This window comes from Protopterus annectens, chromosome 13.part0 (genome assembly GCF_019279795.1).
Source record: "Protopterus annectens isolate FY-2018-M chromosome 13.part0, PAN1.0, whole genome shotgun sequence".
NCBI classification, from domain to species: domain Eukaryota; kingdom Metazoa; phylum Chordata; order Ceratodontiformes; family Protopteridae; genus Protopterus; species Protopterus annectens.
The window spans coordinates 1,070,663,881-1,070,671,380 of NC_056747.1; positions in this window are offsets into that span (position 1 = coordinate 1,070,663,881).

Genomic DNA, 7,500 nt, shown 5'->3' on the forward strand with positions numbered 1-7,500 from the left:
ACAACGCTACCGCGGCACTACCACCACTGACTGATTTTACAAATTGCTTGGGCAAATCAAGATCTGCTGGCATTTTATTGGGAAAGCAAATGGCTTTTTAGCATTAGCTGATCCCCTGATTGGTGCATTATCATGCAGTTCTGCCCATGAGACTGCCCTTGCTGAGGATCACACAATTTAAAAATCTCATTGGTTGGGTGGTCTATGAATTTGACAGGTAAAACTGTTGTGTTAAGGCTATTGTCTTGGCAACCCTTTATGAATCTCAGCTGGAGTGTGTGAGTGAGTGTTTGTGGGTTAGGGCTGGATAAGAGCTAGTGTTGTATGTACTTGTGTTTATTAAAGAATGGGAGTCTGTATGTGAGTGTGTGTGTGTGGGGGGGGGGGGTGTAACAGTACTGTTAGAGAAATGGTTTTATATAAGGTAATATGTAGGGTGGATTAGGGGCAGCGGCCATGTTAGCACAAAAAAGAAAGTGGCACATGAATCAAATACTCTATGTGTGAAAAAGAAAGATTCCCACATTGCTTCTGATCCAGTCCTCAAGGCAACAGCAAAAACAAAAAAATAACATTATTTAAAAGATGTTATCATCTTATTTTCCTACCTAAACATTTTTAATATGACTCCACCCACATTTTAATCTATATCTGAATATTTCTTTTAGACAAAATTTAGCTGGGTGTTGCACAATGCTACATTGACTCAGAGTTTAAGCATCTAACACTACCCCAGACATAAATGAAAACTGTAAAATGCAAGAAACGCTCCTATATACCCTTTACACTGATTTTCAAATGTGGTTTTGGCTAATCAGATAACAACTATTTAAATCTGTTGGCAAAGCTAGAGAAATGGACTTTACAACTCTCACAAAACACTGTCTTGCAGACTTCCTAGGATCCATGAACACAGGAGAGCAATAACATAACTGAGGAAGATAATGATGCAAGAAGAACCGTAAGGAAGGGAGGAAGAGGTCCAGTATGAGTAGCACAGCAGAAATTACCCAAACGGGTACAATGAAGTTCATAGGTTCATAGGTTCATAGGTTCATAGGTTAGTACTAGGCTATCAGCCCTAGGGCCTATACAAGCCTAGCCATAACAATTCCCTGAATATTTCTTCCCACATTATTTACTTTCCTGGACCCCTGTCTAGCAGGGCGACTGACGTGATCCCTGGGGTGAATTTCCTTTCTCCCATCCAATCGTCAAGGTTCCTCTTGAAGAGGTCCAAAGAGGCACTCTGCTTGACATGTATGGGCAATCTATTCCAGAGTCTGGGGAGTCTCTGGGTCAGGAACCTATCCCTCCAACATGTTTTGTTTATTGTGATGACAAGGTTTAGATCCCTGGAGCGTGTAGCTCTGAGGCATTGGGATTTCTTTAAGTGTAGCATGTCCAACAGCTCTGGGTTTGACATGGCCTTGTATGTTAAGCAGAGATCGCCTCTGAGTAGACGATATGCGACAGAGTATAACTGGAGTTTTTTAAGGCGGTCAGCATAGGGCATCTGCTTTAGGCCTGTGATTCTTTTAGTGAGGTATTTCTGAGGCCTTTCCAGTTGTTGCAGATGTCTTGAGAGGTACATACCAAATGGGGCATTGTATTCTATAATGGGTCTAATGAAGGATGAGTACAGTGTGACAATGACCTCCTTTTTTCTGGATGAAAAGCCCTTCGTGATGAGGTGTGCCACATAGAAGGATTTCCTGACTGTATGGTTATCGAAGGTGAGACCACTGTCCACCTGTGTCCCTAAGTCTCTTATCACACTTTCTGTGTTTAGTGTACTGCCACCTATATGGTAATTCATGGATACATGTTTTTTCCCAAAGGGGATAACAATACATTTCTTGGCATTGAGCTTGAGCCCATGGCTCTGGCACCAAGCATCTGTTTCTGTAAGGCCCTTTTGTAGAGTATCCACATCATTTGGGGATTCAATAATGGCTCCCAGTTTGCAGTCATCTGCAAACTTTGTTAGCCAGAGTCCCTTAGTGTTGACCTGTACTTCAGAGAAGTAGATGCCAAACAAGAGCGGCCCCAGGACTGAACCCTGAGGTACTCCACTTGTCACTTGTCTGGAGCTGGATTTGGAGTCGGCTACTTTTACAGTGTGGGTTCTATCAGTAAGCCATTTAGCAACCCATTGGGTGACATAGGGATTAATGCCCAACTTAGTAAGTTTATCTGTGATTCCAGAGTGGGGGATGGTGTCAAAGGCCTTGGCAAGGTCTAGATAGGCTGTGTGGACCACCTTACCCTTGTCCATGGCTCTGGAGACTGATTCAAAGAAGTCAATCAGGTTCAGGAGACAAGATCAGCCCTTCACAAACCCAAACTGGGTGGGGTCCAGTGTTTGAAGGTTGCCAATGTCTTTGTTTATAAGTTCCATGATAATACGCTCCATGGCCTTGCAGATAAGGCTTGTCAGACTGATGGGACGGTAGTTTCCGGGATCCAAGGTGGATCCCCTTGTGGATTGGGATAACTATAGCTCTGCGCCACTCAGTGGGCACGAAACCTGAGGTGAGGCTATGATTAAACATGACACTTAGGTGAGGTGCCAGTTCATATTGTAGTTCATGTAGTACACAGCCGGGATGTCATCTGGTCCCATGGATGCTGTATTCTTGGCTTTAGAGAGTGCGTTTTGTACCTGTGTGGCCGTTATTACTGGAATTTGGCAATCTTACGGTATTGAGATGGGCCATTTAGGGGGTGAGAGTGGGGTGAAGTTGGCACTGAATCGGTCTGCCAGGATATTGGCAATATCCTTCGGATCAGTATATTTAATGCCATTCTGTTTTAGCTCAGAGCAGATCTGAGCATTGCCATTTAGATTCTTGACATAATTATAGAATGCTTTGTGGTTGTCTTTGGAATCTTTGGCAATTTTATTTTCGTAACTAGTTTTGGAGGATTTTATGAGGCATCTCAGTTTCTTACTGAGGCTAGTAAGGGAGGTTTTTGCATCCTGGGATTTTCCTCTTTTCTGCAAAAGTTTCTTCCTTTTGTTGTAAAGTTTGTTTATGGCAGGGGACCACCAGATTGGCTTCCTTTTTTTGGATGAGAGCATTTTGGTTCTATTTGGGATGGCACAATTCATGCATGAGTGGATGTGCTCGTACAGTGCCGTAGTGTAGGATTCAGCAGTTGAGTTGTCACCTTACTCTATGGCAATGGCATGCAGGTCTTCAATAAGCTCATTCTGTACCTCATAGTCATAAGACAAACTGAATTTCCAGCACAGCATCTCTCAGGTGGGAACAGAGTCAGAGTTTCATCTATGAGGTAGTAGCAGGGACCACTCATGTGGTGGGACACAGCAGGGTTGGCCTGGGGCAGCTGGGGTAAACAGAGGCTATAACTATAATCACCAGTGGGGTAGCAATGAATGGGGACACTAATCACTAACAGGTCACTGAAGTATGCAACAAGCACCAATCACACACTGAGATCATTGGCAGAAGGAGCCAGACTGCTAAAGGATGCCACCCACTCGTGCTGTGCTGGGCAAGAAAGCCAGAAATTGTAATGAGTAACAGGTGGGATAAGAAACTGTCAGGGATATCAAGCTGTTGATAACAGGATGGTGATGGTTGACAGGCATACCTGTCAATCTCTTAGGAGAAATCTGGACAAAGCCATAAATAATATGGTGAAAAAGGCCCAAAAGTAGGCACAGTTTTAAATATTGCTCTTACAAACTTAGAAAGTTAACAGAATAACAGGTTTTGTGTAAGCATGAATTTTCTGAAAGGTATGAAATTTGAAACTCAAATGTCATTATTTTCTGACTTTAATCTTTAGCAGCTTGGCAATGTTTTGCTAGAAAATTACAGTTTTATGAAAAATGGACCAAAAATATTAAACAAAAATCTGCATATTCTGCAAAAATCTGCATAGTTGAGAGGTATGTTGACAGGTGTCTCCATTCACTAACTTTTTGAGATGGTGTTAATGTGAGAAGGACTGCAGTCACTCCCAGGGAAAGACAGTGGCTAACATAGTGGTTGCATCAAAGACCTTCTATATGGGTCAGTACTGAGGGTTACTTTGTTCGCTGCCATACTGTTCGGGTGGCATCTGTTGCTCATTATATGGGTCAGTACTGAGGGTTACTTTGTTCGCTACCATACTGTTTGGGTGGCATCTGTTGCTCATGCTGACTTGGTAGATATTCTGTATTCCAGGGGTTTCTGATGAGCTCCAGAACATGTTCTGTCAATAGTGAAGGTGTTCCATGAATGTCATACTTTCACCCACCACAAACACTTATGTATATTTTGTATACTCTGGATACAGAGGCAGTGGAGGTATGTGGCAATGAGATTCATGAATTGTGATTCTCTAGATTGATGCTCACACATTATCAAAGCTTCATAGGAGTGAACGAAGTGCAAAGTGTTCATGAATAATGTAACTTTTATTATCACAGTGTGTTATTAAACCATTACTATTCTAATCTTTTGCTCTCTAGGGCACCTTTCTGGGACATGGTACATTTGCATAGCTTATAAAGTTCAAATAAATGTCACTGCTTGGCATAACAAGAGAACCGACACAGCTAAATCTCCAGATGGAAAAAAAGAAAGTTCATCTGGCTTAAAATGGCAGACAGCAGCAAGGCTGAAACTTGCAGCAAAAAAAGAAAAAATGAGTCAAAAGAGCAGGGAAGGATAGAAACGTATATAGAATGACAAAGAATACAACAGCAGCTTCAAGCTGATACATACTGGCCTGACTGCATTCATGGTACAATACAGAACATTATAACTATGAAAATAAACTACTGTATGGCATCAAATATTAATTAACTTGGGAGATATACACTAACTAGTGTCTAAAAATGTAGGTCTAGTGCACTTTCTTCCCATAAGTTCAATCCCCACACCAGATATATTTGATTCATACTTCTGTACTGACACTATAGTGCAATATAAGGAGGGTTGCTACACTCCTGAGGTGCGGAGCCACAGCTGAGGTGTTAAACTAAGGTTCCACCTGCCTGTGCAGGTAGCAGCTCATGCAAAAGTAAATACCTTATTGCACTTATTGCAAACTATGGGGGAATCCCTCCCATGTTTCACTCAAGTTATCCTGAGTCAGTATGAATACTACCTTGAGTCTGCCCTGAAATATGCCTTTTCTATTGCAACTACTGGTTAACAAAAGTAAATAATCACACTGCACCAACCAATCATAAAGTGGAAGAAGCTACTCCTAGTACCAAAAAAAAAAAAAAAACTTCTATATTGCAGAAACTTCTGTATTGCCCTCTCAAAGGCAAAAAATACAGCCTCCATGGGACCCAATAACATCCCAGGCTGCATCCTACATGAACTCAAGCATGAACTTGCAGCACTATTAGGCATCCTATTCAACCAAAGCCTTAGTACTGGCTTTGTCCCAGCTGAGTGGAGGACAGCCACTGTCATCCTTTACACAAAGGTGGAGTATCCACCGATCCAGAAAATGATAGACCCATCAGCCTAACTAGCCTGATCTGCAAGGCAATGGAATGGATTATCATGGGTCTCATTAACAGGGTCACTGGCAACCTCCAAAGACTTGACCCCACACAGTTTGGCTTTGTCAAGGGGAGGTCTTGTCTGTTAAAACTGTTCGACTTCTTTGAGACAGTCACCAAAACCATGGACAAGGGGAAGACGGTGCACACCGCCTACCTTGACCTGGCCAAAGTTTGACACTATTCCCCACTTGGACATAGTATACAAAATCTCTCAATTAGGCATCAATCCATATGTTACTAGATGGATAGCAAACTGGCTCACTGATAGAACCCACCTAATCAAAATAGGGGAAGCCACCTCAAGCAGTAGACCCGTAATGAGCGGCATACCCAGGGATCGGTCTTGGGGCCTCTGTTACTCGAGATATACTTCTCTGAGGTGCAGGCCAAAACCAGTGGGCTATGGCTGGCCAAGTTTGCAGATGATTGCAAGCTGGGTGCAGTCATCAATTCCCCTAGTGATGTGGACGTCCTCCAAGAGGGTCTCACACAAACAAATGACTAGTGCCAGAAACATAGCCTCAAGCTGAATGCCAAAAAATGCATCATCATCCCCTTTGGGGAGAGTGACATCTCCACATATCACATTAATAGCAATGTCCTAAGTACACAATCAGTAGTGAGGGATTTGGGCACCCTGGTTGATAGCAACTTGACTTTTGACCACCATGTTGTTTCTGTTGTATGGAAAGCTTTCTACATGACCCATCTTATAAGTAAGGGTATCTCATCCAGGGACAAAAAGGTCATAATACCCCTGTATTCTTCCCCTATAAGGCCAGTTACTGAGTGCAACACCCCCCTCACCATGTACCTTGCACAGCACATGCAGCAGCTAGAGAGACCACAGAGGTTCCTCACCAGATTAATTCAGGGCCTCAAACACCTACTCTACACAGATAAGCTAAAAGCCCTGTCCTCTACCCCCACCTTGGTGGGACTGCTTACATATCCACAACTCAAGATCCACTCAACCAGCCCATACGCGCGACCTCAGCCTACTCTGTGATATCAATAGGACTTGTTGGCAGGACACTTTTGTGTCCCAGAGACTCTTCCATCTGTGGAATAGACTCCCTCTCCATGTCACGCAGAGTGCCTCATTATCCCTTTTTAAGTGCAACCTGGATAACTGGATGGGAAACAGAAAGTACACTCCTGGGATTCCACCTGAGTCCCTGCTGGACAGGGGCTCTGGGTGCTGACTTGTCTAAACATGGACTAAACTCTTGGCTAGGCTTATAAGGACCTCATGGCCAATAGCCTAGTAACCTCATATGATCCTATGAACGAGACTGAAGAAGTGGCAGAATATTTTAAATTCTTTTATTTAGTTAAAACAACAAACTGAAAGCTATTGCTTTTGGATGATTCACAGGTCTTTCATAAGACGTCACAAGTTAAATACTAGCAACAGACAATTTACATCTAAAACATGATCACATGTAACCAGAATTTTTTATATACGAGTTTATATTCAACCAGAAATTGTAAGATTCTGTAATTGCATTTTTTCCAATAACTTTATTGAAAGTATTTGAGTACAAGGTAAAACTGTAACATAATGAATACACAAATGCAAGATAAATAATATTACAGTTTTATTCAAGAACAGAGTAAATGGTTTTCATGTGATTATGTTTTAGGTGCAAATTGACTGCTTCTGCTATTAAGTTGTATTTTTTTAATGAAAGTAAATAACCTTCTATTTTTTCCAAACAAAATTGTTTCAGGTTATGATGCCTACAGTATATATCTCAAAGAAGATATTGTCAGGGCAGTGAGTCTACACTGTTTTACCGAAATTAAAATAAAGTGTTATGTTTAAGTTTTTAGGTCATGTGTCAACAAATAACTCTATCAGAGGATGGAGGGCAGAACTGCAATAACGATTAGAATTTTTTTAATAATCATTACCCTTGTAATTGTGGATGTGAAAGACAATTGTGCCAAACTAC